Source organism: Pimephales promelas, chromosome 18 (genome assembly GCF_988280905.1).
Source record: "Pimephales promelas chromosome 18, fPimPro1.hap1.1, whole genome shotgun sequence".
NCBI classification, from domain to species: Eukaryota; Metazoa; Chordata; class Actinopteri; order Cypriniformes; family Leuciscidae; genus Pimephales; species Pimephales promelas.
In genome coordinates this window covers 31,947,201-31,968,402 of record NC_142786.1, presented here as the reverse complement: position 1 = coordinate 31,968,402, position 21,202 = coordinate 31,947,201, and the positions used below count along the sequence as shown (strand labels likewise).

At 39.0% G+C, this 21,202-nt stretch overlaps 1 protein-coding gene across 2 annotated transcripts in view; it reads left to right on the top strand.

Annotated features, from left to right (window-relative positions):
- The first annotated feature begins 2,006 nt into the window (after positions 1-2,006).
- Positions 2,007-21,202, top strand: part of ldlrad4a (low density lipoprotein receptor class A domain containing 4a) — a 79,506-nt gene continuing 60,310 nt past the window's right edge. For both annotated transcript variants that reach the window (XM_039680961.2, XM_039680962.2), the window contains exon 1: positions 2,007-2,157. The gene's annotated coding sequence lies outside the window, so the exon portion shown is untranslated. The remainder of the gene's footprint in view (positions 2,158-21,202) is intronic.

Sequence of the window (21,202 nt, the reverse complement as noted above, 5' to 3'; positions counted from 1 at the left end):
TCAAGGACAGTAAAACAGATGCTACTGTGATGTACTGCACACATAATTTCAAATATTTTTTGCATTTCAGTATTAAAATATTTGTATTTCCTAGTAATAAAATTATATATTTTTTTTTTGCATTGTAGTATTAGAGAATTGTTCTTTTTTTAAATGAAAATGGAACAATGAAAAAAATAAAAAATAAATCATAGTTTTAAAATGGGCGTTGTTTTAGGACAGTAAATGTTTAGGCATGTCCTTGAAATTAATCCTCACATATGATCCAAATATTTGTCTCATATTAATAATAATAATAAAAACACTGTCAAAGAAATAATTTTGTACTGTGCATTTTGTGAGGTTAATACAGATTTATATATGAATTTGCTCATTTTTATTGTAGTTACAAATCGAATAGTGTCTATACATCAAATTGCAATTTTGTTTTCTAAGTCCTGCCTTGACCATCCATTAGGCTACTGAGCCGGATCTAACAATTTGGGTCATAGTAGTTCTGGGTTTATTTCTTCTGTCTGTGGCAGATGTAACTGTTCAGGGCTTTGATCCTCAGGCTGCTGAGAGTGTGTTAATCAAGAGAACATACTGTAGTATCGTGGCCTGATTGCACACCTGCCAACCCTGTGGCCATGTCTACATTGACTCTCTCATACACAACACAACACAACCAGACAGTAATGACAAACACACTTGTTAAATCCCTGCCAGGGGGTTCAGTCATGTTTTGGTAAATTAGTTTTTAAGAGGATAAATGACACAACACCTCTGCAAAATTAGCACCTCCCTTTCCCCATCCTAATGCTGTCTCATCCCTCCAGACAGACTTACACACACACACACGCACACACACACACACACACACACACACACACACACACACACACACACACACACACACACACACACACACAGGCCCCATGCAGTTAAACTCACTCCAGGTGGTGATGTCTGGCCTTCAGTCTTCACACACACAGGCATTGCCATACTGGTTGCTAATAAATACCTTTTTTTTCATCCTCATTATTGTCTGTTATACACATAGGCTATTCTATAAGTCTGTCTGTCCACCCATCCATCCAATATCAATCATCTATCCAAACTGTATAGAGTGCCGAAGTGATGACGTCACTTTGTAGGACAACTCGGAAGCTAGCGGCGCATGGGTTCCCTCGGTCGAAAACCAATGCATTTTCCCCATAGACTTTTGGAAAATCGCAAAAAAAAAAAAAATAAAAAAAAAAAAAAAATAAGATCAGTGTTTAGTTGTGACCCTTACACGTTTTGTCTATCAAGATAATCTTTACAAGTTAATCCAGAATGTATACATTTTGAAGCCTATATAAAGATTTTAAAAAATAAAATCAGACACAAAAAAGTAAAAAAAAAAAAACACAAGCAGGTTATAACTGTGTGTTCTATGTCATATATCAAAACGTGAAAATATTTAGAGGTTTTGTTCACCACAGACCTTATTTCAGGCGATTTAGCAAAAACCCATTCGAAAATCCCATAGACTTTAGAGCGAGGGAACCGTAGTGCTAAAATGCTAACTCACTTCCGCGTTTTGGCCTACAGAGTGACGTCGTAAATTTAATTGTATCTTTTGTAAAATCAACGTAAATAATTTATGTGGTTCAGATAACATAATATTTTGAGTTTCTATTTATGAAACTCAATTTTTTATTTAAATGAGCTCAAAATATCTATCTATCTATCTATCTATCTATCTATCTATCTATCTATCTATCTATCTATCTATCTATCTATCTATCTATCTATCTATCTATCTATCTATCTATCTATCTATCTATCTATCTATCTATCTATCTATCTATCTATCTATCTATCTATCTATCTATCTATCTATCTATCTATCTATCTATCTATCTATCTATCTATCTATCTATCTATCTATCTATCATCTGTCTGTGCGCTCATTGGTACTCCTGTCCTGCAGATGTCGCTCTAGTGTGTTGTAAATGACTCCTAGAGCGAGACGGAGGGCTGGACTGACTGGAACACAACGGGAGTTTGTGCTCTGCTGAGTTTTGGCCATGAGAGTGAGACAGTCAGTCTAGACGCTCTTGACAGCCTCGTCTGGAGGAGAGACACTTCCCTCTGCGGCTCGGTCCCCATCACGACGACACATTTACAAACGTAAGCCATTTCTATCTATCATATGGAGTTATTTGATGGTGGCCCGGGGTGTTTCGGGGGAGTAATTGTGCTGCATTTCTGCAAAGAAAAAGCAATTGAAGTTGTTGCAGACAGTCGCAATGGAAAAGACGCGTTCACGTTCTTAAAGGGACCGTCGCTTATTGATTTATGCTGCATAAATGTTCACGACTGCGGTGTTCTTAGGTTAAATACACGGGGCTGTGCCATTCTAAACTTTCTGGTCTAATAGTTTTTATTTTTATTTGCTGAAAAGTCAGAACTTTAGTATCCCCGTCTAATTAAAAGTTTCTGTCGAGAAGGTAAACACAGTATGAACTTAGAAATATAAGTTACCTGTGACCGTATAACCTCAGTTTGTATTATGCAACAGAAATATCAGGATGCTGTCTCTGCATTATCTTTTTTTTATAGATTTGTTGTAAGTTGTACGGCTTTGTAGTACACTTTTATGCAATGTGTCATGTTATGCGCACAGCATACACACAGCAAAATAATATAATGAAGCGTGCTTTCAAAATGTTTATATTTGTGCATTTTTGACATGTAATGGCGCTCTTCCACTGTTACTCCCTTATAGGCGTATAAACATCCTCAGGGTCCAATTTGAAGACTCATAATTCATCATGTCTGAGAGAGAGGTGAATCAGAGACCATGACTGCAATCTCTTTCAGTCTCACAAAGATGCATAATTCAGCCCATACTGTCTGGTACCTTAAAATGTGGCTAGACAGTAATTCTTGGAAAAACTTCCTCTGTCTCTTTCCTGGGGTCATTTTGCATGTTTGAAGTAACATAAAGTGGCATTATGTGGAGCCCCAGGCCCTAGATTTCCTCATTTGTTCCTAGTGATGCACACAGTCCAGCGCCATAACAAGGATGTGGCTTTGTTCTGAAAACTACAGAGCTGCCTGAGTAGGCACTATTTTAAAGCATCATGGGAATACTGCTGGTACAGTTGCCTTTTGTAGGCAGTAGACAGCAAGACAGCTTAATAGGTTTTGGAACATAGTCTCTGCTTTTTCTTAAATCTGGCAAATTAAGTGATACTCCTCCACACTGACCCCTCTACTTACGGTTTCTCTCAGTGTCCATTTCATAAACACCCATCAAAAGTACGTCATGGAAACTTTTGGTCTTGTATAGTCTTGTAGAGCAGTGGTACCCCACCTAAAACAACATTAAAATGTTAGTTCACTCATTAATCGCTCATACTAATGTCATTCCAAGCCTGCAAGACTTTTATTAATCTTTGGTACACAAATTAAGGTATTTTTGATGAAATCTCCCTCCATTGACAGCTACGCAACTACCAATTCGACGCTTCAAAAAGTAAAACTAATCCATATGAATTGAGCGGTTTAGTCCAAATTTTCTGAAGCTATTGAATTTAGGCTTTTATTCACATTTAAACATTGATCAGCGAACATTAACTCACAAGAATAAACCTCATTGGTTCATGCAGAAGCTCAAATGTGCTGCGTAACACACAGGAATGAATCTCATTGTTTCTTGGTTGTCAAGCGATCATGCTTCTGTTTACTAGAACTGATGTGTGAGTTGAATGTTTATATGTGAATAAAAGCCTAAATTCAATCTCTTCATCATGTAAAAAGCAATCAGATTTGGAATTCTTTGGTTAAAAATTGGTCCGAAAGCTCTCCAATTTCATCAAAAAGATCTTGATTTGTGTTCCGAAGTTAAACCAAGCGATTAGTGGTGAGGGAATTATGAAGTAATTAATGACAAAAAAAAAAACATTTTTAAATGAAAATATTAGTTTATTCATTTACTGAATATTTTGAATAATTGGATGATGACACTCTCAGCTATAAGTAAAATAATCATTTTAAAACATTTTCCCCCCCGCTTTCATTAACAAGGCTTAGTCCCAGACTAAAATCCATGTTAGTACATATCTTAAAACATGTCAGTGCTGTTGTTTTATCTCAAGGTGCACACCAGTAAGGCACTTTTATCAAATCCTGGCTTAATCTAAGCCATGTTTGTGAAACCAGGCCTCAAACACATAAAGGGGGTGTTCACACTACACTTTTCAATCCAATGCCTTCCATTAAAACATATGCAAACCAAGACAAGCTGAAAATACAAGCTTATACAAAGAAGTTGTGCGTTTCGCTGCGTTCCAAAGTTCGAGTTTGGTCACGTGAAGATGTGTGTGACCAATAGATAAATGATACGTCACACTGTGACCTCTTGGAAAGTGGTTGGAGAGTAGTAGTAGAGTAAAAAAAGTCTAGTCTCAAAAGTTACTCGCTCAAAGTCTAGTGTGATCATATTCATGGCTTAATTACGCAGTTTTTCCACTTAAAATTGGGGAATAAATTCCTGAAATTCCATCTGAGCCCGTGCATGAGCAAAGCCTGGATAACTTGATGCAGCTAATGTTGTTCTCGAGAGAGCCTTCTGCCCTGATAGGACTGTATTAAAGATAGTGCTGAGAGGATATGAAAAATAAAGTTGTCCTCCATGAAGTTTTTTTTTTTTGTTGACCTGTCTGAAGTTTGGCCCAGCTGTTTATGCTGGGTGCTGCAGTTTTTGTTGTTTTTACATCACAGTATTTTGCCAGTGACCTTATATTGTTGCCATTGTCCACAGCTGATAAAAAACGCAGTCCAGTTTGGAGCAAACACACACCGTAATCTTTTGAATCCTACCACAAATATGTTGATAGCATGCCATGACTCACTCGCTCCTTCAGTGTATTTATGGAGTCCATTCATACTTATGTACTGATGCAGATAAATGGCTGTTGGTTTATTTGTAGCAGGATTTTGACTTTAACTTCATGTTGAAGATGCTATGAAATGGCTTGCAAATTCAATTTTCTTGCTATAGTTGATGTGTTTTATATTTGAAACAGACAAATCTGTTTTTTAGACAGTTGGATTTATTTTACGCCAAATGAAATGCAATGTACGTGAATTGAATGGTCTTCTATTTTTTGTGTGATTACAGCTGTAATATGTAACATTTATTTTGTTTTGACTTGGCATGTTTGAAATGCTCATGATAGGTTAATGCCCACTGTTTTAGTTGCTTTTTTTAATATGCTGTGGATATGGTACGGTAGTATTCAGTAAATAGTAGAGCCCGACCGATAAAGAATTTTGAAGGCCGATACCGATACAAATATTTTTGGGTTTTAAAATCCGATATTCCGATATATCGGCCGATATTTTTTTTTTATTAAATATTGTTGGATTTCAAAGAAAAGCTAACTTTTCTGCACAAGATACGTATGATACTTTTTCTCTATGTCTAAATGTTCACTCCTCGCAAGTATAACTTACATTTTACAATGCAGGGACATGCTATTTATAAATACAGTAATAATTACTTTATTTAGGCAGAAAAAGTTCATTGTGGTTTCCAAGCTCATTAATGTTAACGTTAGCGGTCTTCCACTGATGATAGTGGCATTAGCTAGCTTTGTGGTTAGCTAGTCTATGATGAGCCATAATTTAGCAATAGATAACATCATACTGCAAATTGTAAAACATATATTTTCAATATAACAGGCCAAGGAGAGATGATTGAAGCGTGTTTCGTCTGTTTTTATTTTATTTTTTAAATATTAATTTATCGGCCATTTATAACTGCCGATACCGATATTATGGAAAATGCCTAATATCGGCCGGCCGATATATCGGTCTGGCTCTAGTAAATAGCAAGCAAGCACTTTGTTGAACAGCCCATAATTTGCTATTTCTAGTCCAGAGAGAGGGGGCATTCTCATTTTAAAGATATGCCTGTGAAAAGATGAGGATGATGATGATGATGTGTTTAATTTTCATAGAAGGGAAAGATAGGTGTTGTAAAAATGTGTCGGCCTATATGCCAAATGCCTATGCCAGACTAAAACCTACAAAGCTTCACTTTTGATTTCACGGGGTGTAATAATGTTTCGAGCAGAGCCAGCAAACAGTGCTTATTGTGACTCATTCACATGCCTTCCATCAACAACAATCACTACATCATAATAGATGTGCTACATAAATCTACACTCCTGTGGTGCCGGAGCATTAGGGAGCAAGCCTGTTAGCAACAAGCCATCTATGTACTTGTTCCTAAGCTTGGGAGACTGATTAGGGACTAACAGGCCGCTGTTTTTCCTCGATCTTTATTTTTAGCCATCTTAGGCACCCTTCCCAGTCCACCCAGGGAGTCTCTCGGTTCTAGCTCAGGCTAAGACTCCAAATTCACCAGGTTTTAGCATCTACGGCTGTGGCGAGGAACAGAAAAAGGGCTTTTCTGTCTTTCTGCAGGTTTCTCTTTGAAGAAGCTCAGTTTTATTCATGTATGCCCCATAAATATTGATCAGAGTCCTGGTTCAACGCATCTTTTTGCTTTGAAGGCTTATTGATGGATTAGTTTCCTGCAGGAATAATTCATTGGTCAGGAAGAGGGAGTGTTAGTGATTTCGAGGCCTGCCTCAAGCCTGTGAGGTCGGATGCACGGCACTGGAAAGAATGCCAAGGTCTTTCGTTTTCGTTTTCAATCTTAGTATTTTTTTGAAAAATAATTCAAGACTTTTAACTGAACGGATTGGTGCGGTTATAATATTATTCTTTTATCTACTTGTTGTAGATTTTACTTTGGGAGCCAGTAAACAAAGCAAAAAAAAAAATACCCCACGTCAATCACACATCCAAAATGCAGAGCAGAATGAAATATTATATGTTGAGAGAGTGTTGATGCATATCTAGCCTTTGCTTGCCAACATATTTATTCATGGAGATTAAATCTGAGAACGCTCTCCTGCTTTCTCTTGTGTCCATTGAAGTGTAGTCTGTCCTCAGACATGTCTCTGAAGCGTTCCAGCTGAACGGCTCTCAAACCAGAATTATTAAATTCGTAAACGTCCCATTGCCGAAACCTGGAAATTTCGGAGGTCACAATTTACATTCTAATACAATACAATTAGTGAAACCACATAAAAGTATAGTGTTTTAATGCCACTGACCCCTTTGTGAACTATTCAGCCTCTAGCTTAATCCATTAGCATTAAATACATTTAAAGAAATCAACTGAAAGATGTTAATTTTAAGAACATTTTCCTTTTCATTGCTCATGCAAATGTGGTTAATATTAGCAAAAAAAAAAAAAGAAGAAGCATGCATTATTGGACACTGAAAATTACCAAGAAATAGTTCAGCAATTAGGCACCTTTGGAGATATTTTCAACATGCAACAATTTGTAACCCAAAAACATTTATTAGGTATGGGTCAGGATTGTCAGCTAGTCGTCCAACGAGTTTATGTTTGACTAGGTACACTTTTTTTTTGTATGGGAGAACTTTAAAGGTAAAGTGTGTAATTTCTATCATCACTTCATGCTAGCATGCTAAAACCTACTCTGAGACATTATGTGTGCTTAAATTAATCTCCATAAAAGCTCCAGCGACCAAATCCTAAAGGCCTGTTCACAGCAATGCAAATGTTCTGACAGTAGGTGGTGCTTATGCAAAAGCATAAATACAGCAGTACACAAGGGTCAAACATTTGGGCAATGGCCATTACATTGCATCTTTCATCATGAATTTTGCGTTTCTGGTTAAAAATCTTTGGATTTTTAAAAACATGTAGTTTTGCATATTTATACTTGCAAACTTCAGTATTTTGGAGAGGTAATATCCCATTGGTGCATGCATGCAGCACTGGTGTTCTGCGTGGCATTGTCATAGCTAAAAAAATTGCATGCACATTAGATGGACAAAAACACAGAATAAAAACATTCCCAACCCTGTCTCACGTCTGGTGAGCGAGTGAGCCAGGCTAGGCCTGTAATTTGATCGCTGTGGTGTGATGAGTCTAGATGGCTTTGCTGATCCATGCAGACATCATTCAGCCAGCTATGGTGGTGCAGCATTCATCAGCTGACCTGAGACATGGCTATGGCTATGACAAAGATTGGGGTCAGGGATCCTGATTACAGTTCATGGAATGAGATGAGACTTGTACTTTAACTCTGACTGCTTGATGGCCAAACCAGGCAACAGATGCCACAGAACTGCATTGTGTGACATCAACAGTCCTTCCACCAGCTTCAGACTCATGTATGGTCATTTGTGCTGCTGCCACCTAACATGCCCATAAGTGGCGAGGCAGACTGCTCCTCGCCTGTGGCCTGCCCACGTCTCTCTCGCACGGCCTCCCTCCCCCTCTTCTCTTCCTGGCTCGAGGAGAGAAAGCCGATAGAAGCCTGCATTCCTACAGCATAGCGGGAAAGCTTCCTGACACAGGCGGGGAATGTGTGACGTCCCTCTCCCGACTGTGCGGTCAAACTGTTCTCGGGACAGCACTCGCGCCATGGCTCGTGTTCAGCCAAACTCGCTTGGCCTGAAGAGGAAAGGTCTCACAGTATAGGGCACGACACACACTACTGAGACAGACTATTCTTCTACCCTTTGATCAACCAACCTTTTTTATTTATGGTTGTAAACCAACATTTTAGATGCTGGTGAATTTTTTATTTTATTTTTATACATAATTTAGATATCACAGCAAAAATGACTAGGACATTAAAGGTGCAATACCTAAGATTGTATGCCGCTAGAGGGCGTTACATTTAAAACAACAACAACGGCTTTGCTTGATGATGGGATGATGGGATAAATCAGTCAGACGGGAATCGAAAATTAGTTGTCACGGATGAGGTAAAGTTCGATTTCTATAACTTTTGCGTTTAATGACATGCTTGTTTTTCATTAAACTGAAATAACCGTTTTCTAAGATACAGCCAACAGTTCACATTCCGAGAAATATTCGCGGTGAATATGACCTTTTCACATCAAATGCATAGACAACAAGACATTCTAACAATAATACTAATTGTTTTGCATGGTTTACTGACATGAAATTTGAATACAGAACACCGTGTTACTCACCTGTCGAGTAAAACACATGCAAAATCGGCGGCTCTTTCTAGCTCGAATTTTTCACGAAGTGCGTGAGTCGTGAGTCGAACATGAGTAGCTTACGTCGGCGGTCCGACGAGTGTAGCTTCACTTTTCTAAACGAAACTTTTACAACGAAATCTCGGCAAAATGCTAAATTTGTGACAAAAGGAGTATTTGTGACAGAAGGAGTATTTCCTTCAGAAAGACCGTTGGTTAGCAAGGTTAGCTAAACTTTTTTGACCCTGCCTCTTAAAAGAATCGGAATCGAGACTCTTTAGGAACCGGAATCGAAACAAGGAATCGGAATCGGAATCAAAATCAGAATCGTTCAAATTCAAACGATACCCAACCCTACTGTTAAGTCCAAAAGACCGTAGCGTGTCCCATTTGTCATTTTAGGTTTCAGAAGGGTGCTCGCGAGCGCTCCCTTTGCGGTCGATATGCACTTTTGCCGAGGCCGCACTGATGCGAGCTCCACAGCAGACTACTTCCCGACAGTCAAAGCGCCGTTACCTTGTGAAAGTGCAGACTTTTAGGAAGACTGCGAGTGCTTAGGGTGCCATTTGGGATAGGGCTAGCACATCCTTGTCCTAGCCAAGTTTGCCAAATGCATCCTGAAAAGTCAAGTCAAAACATTTTGGCTGTCCCCTAGTGGCTGGTTGAAGGATAGGTCATAAACACCACCCTCTCCATGTAATCGAATGGGACTGATGTGAGTTAGCCAGAAACTTACACAGTATAAAACACTAAACTATATATATATATATATATATATATATATATATATATACAGGGGTGGTAATGGCGCAGTGGATAAGATGCATGCCTTTGGTGTGAGAGACCCGGGTTCAAATCCACTGTGAGACCCCAATGTGTCCCTGAGCAAGACACTTAACCCCTAGTTGCTCCAGAGGCGTGCGACCTCCGACATATAAAGCAATTGTAAGTCGCTTTGGATAAATGAATAAATGTAAATATATATTTTCTACCTGGTGCTCAAAATACACATCAGTAATTATTCATACTTCCAGGTTGTGATTCTGAGGTGCAAGCTACTGGGGTACTGACCCATCTTTCAGTTTCAAGTGCATTTTGTGAAACCCGAGTTGAACTTCAAGATTTGGGAACAGATTACAGACGACTCATTTAGGCGGTTCAGAGTAATTCTTTCTTTTGAGAGACAACTTTTGACTTTACAACGTTTACATTCACAAACACAGTTAATGAAAGGAAATATTCGAAAAACCAATACGGGCACTTTCAAATGACTTCTTTCAAAAAAAGTAGTGTCAATGGGGTCAAATTTGAATTTATGATTCACCCATAAATGAATCTTGTATTTTGAAGCACAGCATAGCTCTACATGCTTCCAGTGTTTCTATGTACAGACCATCTTTGTGTCTCATACCTCAGATTAAGCCTTTGTCTTTTCGTAGTGTTGTCTGTCTTCTGCCAGTGCTGCTAAGATCTGGCTAGCTCTTGCGGAACATATTGCATGGACGTGCCCCAAGTTAGCGCCTGTGGGACATGATTTCTGATAGAAAGTCCAGATGGACACGCTTCAGGCTTGCATAGTGTTTTTTTTTTAATCCCCTCTCGGGGCAAAGCCTATGACCCAGGCCATACCCCTCTGGTGCGCCTTCTCAGAGGACAGAATTATATGTTGAGCCAATGTGGTGGCGTTAGTTGGTATGAACCGCACTTACGTTTTCAGGAAATTAGACACTTTCTTATTCTGTCTTATTTGAGTGAGAGGGATGACCTCTAAAGTCTAAACCATGTGCTAGTTGACTTCTCATAGAGGCGTTTGGGTGAAAATTGTTGCAAAATCTTTAAATAGCAAAGCGTAAATGCTAACACACATTAATGCTCCCCGTGTCTCTCTCTTGCACACACACAAACCTCACCTTTCCTGTGTGAAAACTATGCTATAAATGTTCGCTGGTGCTGTGGCAGACTCTGTCTGCAGTTGGCATGGTTTCAGTTGAGATCTCTGTGTGTGTGTGTGTGTGTGTGTGTGTGTGTACGGAACAGAACAGCACTGTACAAGCCCTCATTCTTTAGATTGTACTGCACGTACAGCTGTGGCTTGTGTCTCTCGTCATCTGTTAACACAGGGCGTCTTTAGAAAGAGGCTGCATGCTCCGGAACATTGTGAACACAATCGGATGCATTCAGGAACGGGGAGACAGAACAGGCGAATCTTAAAAACACTTTAGCTAAAAGAACGAAGTTTTAAATGTCAAAACTCGCCATGTTTAAGCAGATGGGAGTTTTGTGTCAAAATAAATAAATAAAACGTTCTGTTTTGCATTCCATGCTTTTAAGAGAAATTATGACGTTTGCTTGACCTGATGGGATGTAGGACAGTACATGCTGTCCTTTTTTCTCCGCCTATACGAATTAAGTGATGAGAGAGGTCTATTGAAGGATGGATGGATGGATGTTATGATGATCCATTACCCCTTTTCCACCAAAAAAAGAACTGGTTCGGAACTGGTGCTGGTTCAAAGTTGGGTCAACGTGCGAACCGCTTCAGATCCTATTTGTTTTTCCACTGACTAGAGCGCCCAGGGAACGACGTCGTTACGTCACTGTGTACGTCGCCATACGTCTTAGCTAGAAACGCTTGCAAGTACATTATTACTTTGGGATTATCTCTAACTCGTGTACCAAGAATGCTTTAAAAACAATTAAAAATATGTAAGTCGTTGGTATGTAATCTTTTCTGATAAGTTATGTACCCCTGTCTTGTGTCTTTGTTTCTTTCCATTTATTTGTTCTATATTGTGACTGTTTTCTTCTTTGCTTATAATGTCTTCAATAAAAAAAATTTTATTGAAGAAAAAAAAAACGCTTAACAAGCATAACAATTACAAAGGCGGACTCCGTCGTGTTTCTGCAAATGTTTCTCTTGGCTTTCTGTTTAGGACACGTCTAAACCCGCCCCAGACCCCGACGTAAGCATGACGTGGTAAAAGAACGGTTCTAGTCCAGCAAAGAGTTGGTTCCGCTTTGGAACCAGTTCTCCTGGCCGAGAACCGGTTCTTTGGCAGTCGAAACACAAAGAACTGGTTCGCACGCAGGCACCGGCTCCGAACCGGCTCTCAAAATGCTTTGGTGGAAAAGGGGCTCATGTGAAACAATAGCTTGACTTCTGAAACTGCTTCATTGGGCTTCTTTGATTATGAGGCGTGTCTTAATCGAGCCAGGGAAAAAAACAAACTCTGCACTCAATTGGATAGTCGGTAGACCTACAACCAATCAGAGCAATGCAGTAAGTCAAATACAGTTTTCAACTATAGAACTTACTTATTTTAGAAGTTAAATAACGAGTGTTGCGTCTTTTACTTGGTCCTCCATGAGTGCGACCAAAGGAGAAACCACAACGACCACAGGCTTTTCATTACGTCCCGTCTTCTTAACGACCGTCAGAGCCAGCTGATAAGTTGCACTTTTGCCGAATCATGTAGAAAGGACGGCAAAAATATCCTTCCGATTGACAAATGCCTTGATTGCAGTTCTCTGTTTGTCTATTAAAATTAATGGGAAAGCAATTAAGCGCTCTTTCATAACGTGATGATTACGTCCTTGCAGATCACCTGTCCATCATCGTATAAAGCCCGCCCTGGCAATTTGATTGGCCCGAACATTTCTTGTCTGATCATAATTACTCCGAACAGTTACCGAACTTCCCGACCAAAAAATGTTGTGGGCGGAGTTTGGGCTGGCATCCAGGCTAGTGAAACAAGAATAGCTGAATAGGTTTAACGGCAGACATTTGAAGTTAACTCTATTTCTCCCTTGAGCGCTGAGGTTTTTAACATCACAGTAAGGCAACAGTGCACGTTAAGTATATGTACAACAGGAACCAAGCAATTAAGGATGTGTTGGTGAGCTTTTGTAAAGTTATGTCATCTTTGTGTCTAAACCTGGGCCTTTTAGGACACGCGTTTTGAATTTAGTTTCGTTTTTCTAGTGTACTCATACATTAGACACGGTCGCAGACAGAACAGACATGCTTTAATTCACCACGTGGCCTTTGAAGTCAAATGTTTAGTCTGCCAACAGATTGTGTGTGTGTGTCGAGGTATGTGGAGACGAGATAGCAATCTCCCCCCACATGCACGCTCAATGTAATGCCTTGTCTGTCTTGCTGGAGAGCGCGTGCCCTGCGTGCGACCTCTGTACTCAGACACACACACACACACACACACTTCTGAAGAGCAGTCAATGACCCTGTCGTCTAGACACTGTTAGTGCTACCGTAAGAACCATTGATTGGGTGGAAGCTGACACTTCCAGCATTGCTGAGAGCGAGTGCTACCAGCAGAGTGTTTGGACCCCCCGTCCCCTTACCCGGCATTAATGTCATGGCCTTTTTGCTGTCCACACCTCCATGAACACGCACACACCGTAGAGACCTGCCAGTGTGTTTTTTCCCCAGTCCCCTATATAGTGCTGTGGTACTAAAGCCCAAAGAGTACCTTTTGTTTTTTACTCTAGCATATGTCGAACATGCTGTAATAGAGCCCGACCGATAAAGGATTTTGAAGGCCGATACCGATACAAATATTTTTGGGTTTTAAAATCCGATATATCGGCCGATATTTATTAATAACGCGCAACAAAACATGAACAGATTTCCCTAACATTAGTTATTTATGAATTTTTACTAAAATAATATGCTAATGCATTTTAAAAAGAAACTTGTTTCTTTTATTGTCACAACAGAACAGACTGATGGGAGTTGCATTAGCTCGCTTTGTGGTTAGCTAGTCTATGATGAGCCATAATTTAGCAATGGATTACGTCATACTGCAAATTGCACAAATTTTGTCATGCTTATTTGAGTTAAGAGAACTGATGGGGATGTTCTTTTAATTGCTATTCAAGCAATATGTATTGTGACCAACTCAACGAGTGTTGCCAACAGGAATGGTGTAGAGTGCCCTCTGGTGGACAAACTATACAACTCCAACACTCATGACATGGTTCAAGCGTGTTTCGTCCGTTTTTATTTTATTTTTGAAATACTAATTTATCGGCCATTATAACTGCTGATACCGATAGTTTGGAAAATGCCAAATATCGGCCGATAATATCGGTCTGCCGATTTATCGGTCTGGCTCTATGCTGTAATATGCCTTTCAAAGTATCCTCCGTTTGTTAGCGTGCACGAATGCAGGCAGTCGACGCTTGCGCTCTAGAAATGTTCATTTTTGTCCGAAGTCGACAAACAAACAAAAATAACGACTTTATTCGACTATTCCTTTTCTTCCTTGTTGGCCTGAAACGAGACTTCCAGAGATTTCCACGACGCATGCGCGAGAGCTGAACTGAAGTAGTTGATCGCAATTCTCGCGCATGCGTCGTGGAAATCGTATTGAAATCTCGTTTCAGGCCAACAAGGAAGAAAAGGAATAGTCCAATAAAGTTGTTATTTTTGTTTGTTTTTTCGCACAAAAAGTATTCTCGTCGCTTGATAAACTTATAGTTGAGCCACTGTAGTCACTTGGAATATTTAAACATTTTCTTCATTGACTTTCTGGGCCGACAAGAGTCATTCCCTTAGGAGCCTATGTGGTAGTTATACAGCTCTCAGATTTAATCAAAAATATCTTCATTTGTGCTCCGAAGACGAACGAAGGTCTTACGGGGTTGGTACAGCATGGGGGTGAGTAATTAATGACTTAATTTTTATTTTTGGGTGAACTAACCCTTTAAGGCCATTGCACACTGAGTCCGAAATTTTCGCATGCGTTTTTCCGTGTCCGTCAGCCTAAAAATTCGTCACGCACAGAAACCTTGCACACTGAGTCCGATGCGTATTTATTAAACCTTTGTGGGACGCAAAAATACAAAATGGATTTGTCAAGCAGTGAGGATGATTTTGTTTCCCTCTCTCTTATTGAAAAGAGAAGAAAGAGAAAATATTGGGTCCATCCGATCCTGAAATTGCACCGTGAGGAAGCGCCTCCTTATCAAACTTTACTTCAGAATGTCAGTGGAAAAGTTTGATTCTTTGCTTTTGTTTATTTCACCATGCCAAAAAATTGCCATGATTTAATTTTCTATTAAACTTTAAATTCTTGAAAAGTTTATTGCTGCACACTGCATTCTGTTTCACACACTGATTTTAAAATAGTAGTTGGCAGCACACTGTATATAGAGTATGAAGTACGAAGAGTATCTTCAGTATGAAGAAAGCACATACTAGTATTCCATTCCCAAGATTCTTTGACTTTATCAGGGTTTATCGTGTCCCTTTGTGTCTCTCCAAGCGCTTGGCGTCCTCACACCTCTTTTTCTCTCATTTTTTTAATATCGCCTCCTTTATTCATTATAGTCTGGCACCCTCTGTACCAAACGAGACGATAATGTGCTTGTGCCCTTTTCATGCACTCTCTCTGGCTCTCTCTCGTCTTCTCGCCGCCCCAAAAGACGGGCTCTCAGCTGACACCTGAGGGGGCAAATGATGGTCACAAACACCTCATGTCTTCATGAACCAGACAAACACACGTTCTGTCATTTTCTGTCTAGAGTAGACTATTATTTTAGTTCATATCTCACCTGCGATTGTTTTGTATTCATCTCTGAGATTGATTTAAGAGGTAGTTCACCATCATTTACTCACCTCCACGTCATTCCAAACCTGAATTATGTTCTTTTTTTATGTTAAAATGAAGATATATTTGGGCTGTTAAACTCCAAAAAGGAGGAGAAAAACAACAATAAACATAGAACAACCACGAAACGCCTCCTCGTGTGTAAATATATGGGTAAATATTGCATGCACCAGAATTGTTAGATTTGACGGGACTATTCCGTTAAGACAGAAATTGATAAAATAACCCCATCAGCACAGCAAGAATAGAAGGTCAATTAGAAAGGATGAAATGAAGCCCAGGTCCGCACTTCTCCAGCCAATAACGTCAACCAATGATCTGTGAAAGCTTCTGCTGCAGATATATAAGATCATGTTGTCTGGCTGAGCCAGACGCAGTTAAAAAAAAAACAAAAAAAACCTGCCCTTTAGAAACAAGTACATTCTGATACAATCTTTAAACAAGGGATCAAGCTGAAACGGCTGCATTAGCATTTATCTGATGTGGAATTCATCTCCTTATATACTGATCTGACTCTTATCGTCTTAAGCTTTAAGTCCTCTAAAGTCAAAATAAGCTACCTTTCAACTCATTGTGTGTCTATTTTCTTTACTGCAATATGGGAGACATTTAGACCCCCATTGCAAATCTGGTTTATTGGCAATTTACAGACTTTCAGTCGTTTGCAATAAGGACTAGCTCAACACAACAAACGTTTTAAGTGGTTTCCCCAAATTTAACTGAAAATGCTTCTTCTTATGACTTCTGCAGTCTCAGAATTGTTCAACCTCTTCACGGCAAGCATATTTAGTATTTAATAGAACACTCATTTCATTGCTGTTATGATTCCAATTACTATTGTTTACTATTTGTTCATTGCAAACAGTTTGCCAATAAACATGATTTGCAATGGGGGTTGAATAATTTCTATTACAACTGTAACTAAAAAAAAAATCATCATGGGACTTTCATTGTGGTTTTTGAAGTATTTTGAAGTATTTTTTTAATTGTAAGTTTTGTCCAACATCAGTGTTTTGACAATCCTGGGTGAAGAAAATGTAAAGCTATTTTTCTTTTTATCTGACATGGAACGTTAAAGTGTTTTGGTTTATTTTTATTTAAAATATGATAGAATGTAATTCTTAAATGATGTCCTTTGGGATTATTTAGCTATTTTCATGCGAAAAATAGCAGTTTTGTGATTATTTTTCATTTTTGTGTTGGACCTGTGCTGGTTTGAGACTCTTTCAGTACTTTCTTTTGTGTTTTAATAAAATGAATCAATCAGGAAGGAAAAAATGTGGGGAAAATACATTCTTGAGAAAAAACAAAAACAAATTTAATGTTTTTTTTAATGTTAATGTTATTACTCCTTGAATCATTACATATTTTTCTTCAGTTCAACTTAAATCATACATTTTTTTCAGTTCCTAATAAAGTTAGCAGCCATCATGGCCAACTTATTTAATCACGTAAGCCAAATTGTACTTGCATTTGGCACTTGGGCAATGTTTACTTTGCACCCTGCTAATATAGATAGAAAATAAGATATAATACAGATGAAATAAAATCAACACTTATTTTATGCAATATTTACTCAACTAAAAAAACAAAACAAAAAACAAACTAGAAAATGTTTATTAGTTGTTGACAAGGTTGTCAGAGAGAGTGCTTTCAAGAGCTCTCCTGTTAATCAGCCAAACAGACAACATATTTTCTGATGCTGATAATGTCCAACTATGCAGTTTAGTAATAATTTGGTTCCATGGTATAATTCAAAATACCATGCCGTTACTTTCCTATATCATAACTGTACAATAGTATACAGTATTTTGTTTATAAAAAAGCCCCCCTCATATCTCACTCAACCCACATTGCAACTCCTCTCTCCTCTGCTTTTTCATTCCTATTTTTTTTAGATTTTTTTTTCTTTTCTTGTCAGGAACAGGGTAGAGATTAAAAATGTTCTGCTGGCTTTTCTTTTCCCCGTGAGCTCTCAGTCTCGCCAGCCGATTGAAAACGCCGCAGACGGATAATGATGCGGGCGAGAGACGGAAGTTTTTGAGCGGGGAGGGGGAGACGCATCCACCCACATGTTTTATTTCCATATTTTATTCTGTCGTAAATGAAATAAGAGAAAATGATGCTGTTTACATCCGACATGCTCTGCTACCATCAAGTGTTATGATTCCCCTCGGTGCCAGCCGCCCCCCACCCCATCGGCCCACGCCCTGCATGAGTGTGTGAGACGGTGTCTAGCTCCGGCTGCAAAGCACTTGTCTGAGGGGAAAATGTGATTGTGATGGGGGTGGGGTTGTATTGGGGAGTTTGTGTGTTTTTTTTTTTAAAGAGAGACAGAAAGATGGTGTGAGGGGGGTGTTGCCTTGTTCTCTATGTCTTGATAAATCAATCTTGAGGCAGGCACCACAGAGACACTCTTAGACTGGCACCATTCAGCCCTGAACCCCTGTGCACACACACACACACACACCCAGACAATAATGAGACCTCGGCACAATACAATGATACACAAATTCCAAATGTGAGACGCAAATACAGACAGTACACAACAGTTCTAGACCTGTCAATCTTTTCAATATTTATGTTTCGCAATGCATTCCCATGAAACCCAATCGCAGTTCATCTCCAACCCTTATCAAAAACACCTTCCTTTAATTTTTAAAGGGATACTCCACTTTTTTGGAAATAGGCTCTTTTACAACTCCCCCAGAGTTAAACAGTTGAGTTTCAGCCGATTTTCTGATATTTAGAAGAATATCAGTAACCAGAGAGTTTCTGGTCTCATTGACTTTCATAGTAGGAAAAAAAACATACTATGGAAGTCAATGAGACCAGAAACTGTCTGGTTACTGATATTCTTCTAAATATCAGAAAATCGGCTGAATGGATTTGAAAACGGTAAAACTCAACTGTTTAACTCTGGGGGAGTTGTAAAATGAGCCTATTTCCCCCAAAAAAGCGGAGTATCTCTTTAAGTGACCGTGAAGACTTTAATTGGTTGCTTCGGGTGTGTTTAATTAGGGTTGGAGATGAACTGTGCAGGACAGGCGATCGGGAGGAGCAGGATAGAGAAACCTTATTGGCCATATAAATGTCATGCACTTGTTATTATCTCAAGATGCTTTCTGAATGGCTGGCAAAGTAAATTCATGGGGTCAGAGGGCACAGGTTAATAACTTGGAATAAAATGTTTACTTCTCTGAAAAAAATGTGGAGTAGGATTTACTTGGAAAAAAGCTAGGCAACTTTTTCCACTCAGAAAATGCTAGGAAATTTACAAAGATTTGCCAAGTAAAAACCTAAACATATTCATCAGTTGCTTTAATTAGAAATCTTAAGTTAAAATTTGCTTGGAATAATCGCTGCAAAAGATGGTGTTTTACCAGTCATTGTAAAACTGTAGACCTATTTTTCCGAACGCCTCACATTCTTTCGTTGAGAGCTTGAATAATTATAATATTCAAGACGCATAAATAATAATAGACACTAATAGACGCGTTTGAATATGTTTTTTACAGTAAAGCTGGCCAAATGTGTGTCCTTTGTGGTGCTAGCATTACTTTATCGTGTCAGTTAAATTGATCACAATATTTTATCTCTGTTATTCTAAACATTTAGCATAGCCCTAATATTTGTGTAATTTTTTCCATAATTTCTACAAGCTGTAACAATGTTTGCAGGTGTGGGTGGGAGTAGATCCAAGCATCCCGTCCCCTCCTGCTGAATGTCTGACTATGAGCGTGTGGTAATGGTCAGAAATTCAGCAGGAGCTAGACTAAGAAAACAGTCCCGCACGAGGTTTAAAGTGGCCTTAATTAAAAGTCTGAAAAAGATGTTTGCCTGAGACTAGGTCTGCTACAGCCAGTCCCACCCCCCTGAGCGCTCAGTCTGCTAAAAGTGTGTGTGTGTCTGCCAGGGGAGGTTTAATTGAGCTGTGACTCATCTAATGGAGAAAAGGCTTGTGTCACACTTGGGTGCATGTCATGACTGTAATGAATCAGTGGTTGCGGAAGACAACAGGTGTATATGAGTGTCTGTCCAGTTCGGAATAGACAAGTGGTAAAAAGAAATAGTTAAAAATGATAGTTTGAGAGTAGGTGGATGTTCTATAAATGGGGTACTGCAGGTTTGTGTAAGTGTTTCAGTGTGTGTTTGGGCAATGTTTAGGTGGCAGAATATGCCTGAGAGCATCCGGGCTGATTCACAGCTCCTTATAATGAAGAACAATAGAGACTAAGAAGGAAATCCTTCATTGGAGAGCAGATAGGGAGACGATGATGGGTTTTGGGACCTTACGTAAGATAAAATATTCATCAAATATTCTTGCTGGGTTATTACGTGGGCACTCCTACACCAGAAGCAGGAACTATGCCAAATAATGGCTGAACAGCATGAGTGCTTTATTCTTTTTGATTCTATTCAGATTTTGATCTGGGCACGAATTGGTGTGGTTTGACAGACCCTATTTAATGCTTGAACTCGACAAACCAGGTGGTGTAAACTAAATTTTAATAATTTATTACTTTATATTATAATAGAAAATGTGTGTTTCTGTAACAACAAAAGTTATGGTGAATAATCATCTGGTGCCAAATAAGGGATCTCCCTCCTTTAGGCCTGGGGACATGAGATGGTGACCCCCATTGTAGTTGCAGATTGTTGTTCCTTAACTCTCTACATTATGTATATATGACAAGCAAACACAAAAAGTGTTTATTTAAAAAACTCTTCAGGATTGCCCAAAAGGCAACTTGCTCACTCTTAGAAGAAAAGGTTCTATATAGAACCTTAAAAGGTTCTATCAGCGCTACGTATTTGGAACCCCTAAAAGGTTCTATGCACTCTTAAAAAAAGGGTTCTATGTGGCATAGTGGTTCTACCAGTTCCCTAAACCAGTAGGAGTCACGCTAAACTTTGCTGACCACTTGACTTTATGGAAAACGGGCCATTTGCAATGATTTATGGTCTGCAATTCTGCCTTTTCTAGGCTCAAGCTTTATTAAGCTGCTCATTTAGGCAGTAGTTATTTCACAGAACTCACTTCTTGCTGACCTAATTGCGTCTTTCAAAAGCCCCACAGAAAACTGGAACTTGACCTGTGTTAACCTCCATAAATTCTCTTATGTCAAGCCTCTGCCCGGGTCTGTACTTCAGCTCTCATTAAGTGCAAGAATTACATTACAGCATCTGACGATGCAATGCTAATGTCTGTTTGACTATTTTTTCATTTAGATGATTCTTCTATCCAAGGTGATTTAAAATAGCGAGTTTTAATACTTGAATACTTGAGTTTTAACCTACAATGTCTTTGTTACAAACCGAGCTTTTTAAATACTAGACTACATCATCCCAGTGGTGCAAATAACAACCTTCAAACGCTCACTCATCATCCATCTCTCCCCACAAAGGGTTTCTCCTTGTCCAGGTCTAGAATTATTTAAAGTCATTATTCAAAGTTTTATATGTCACATGAT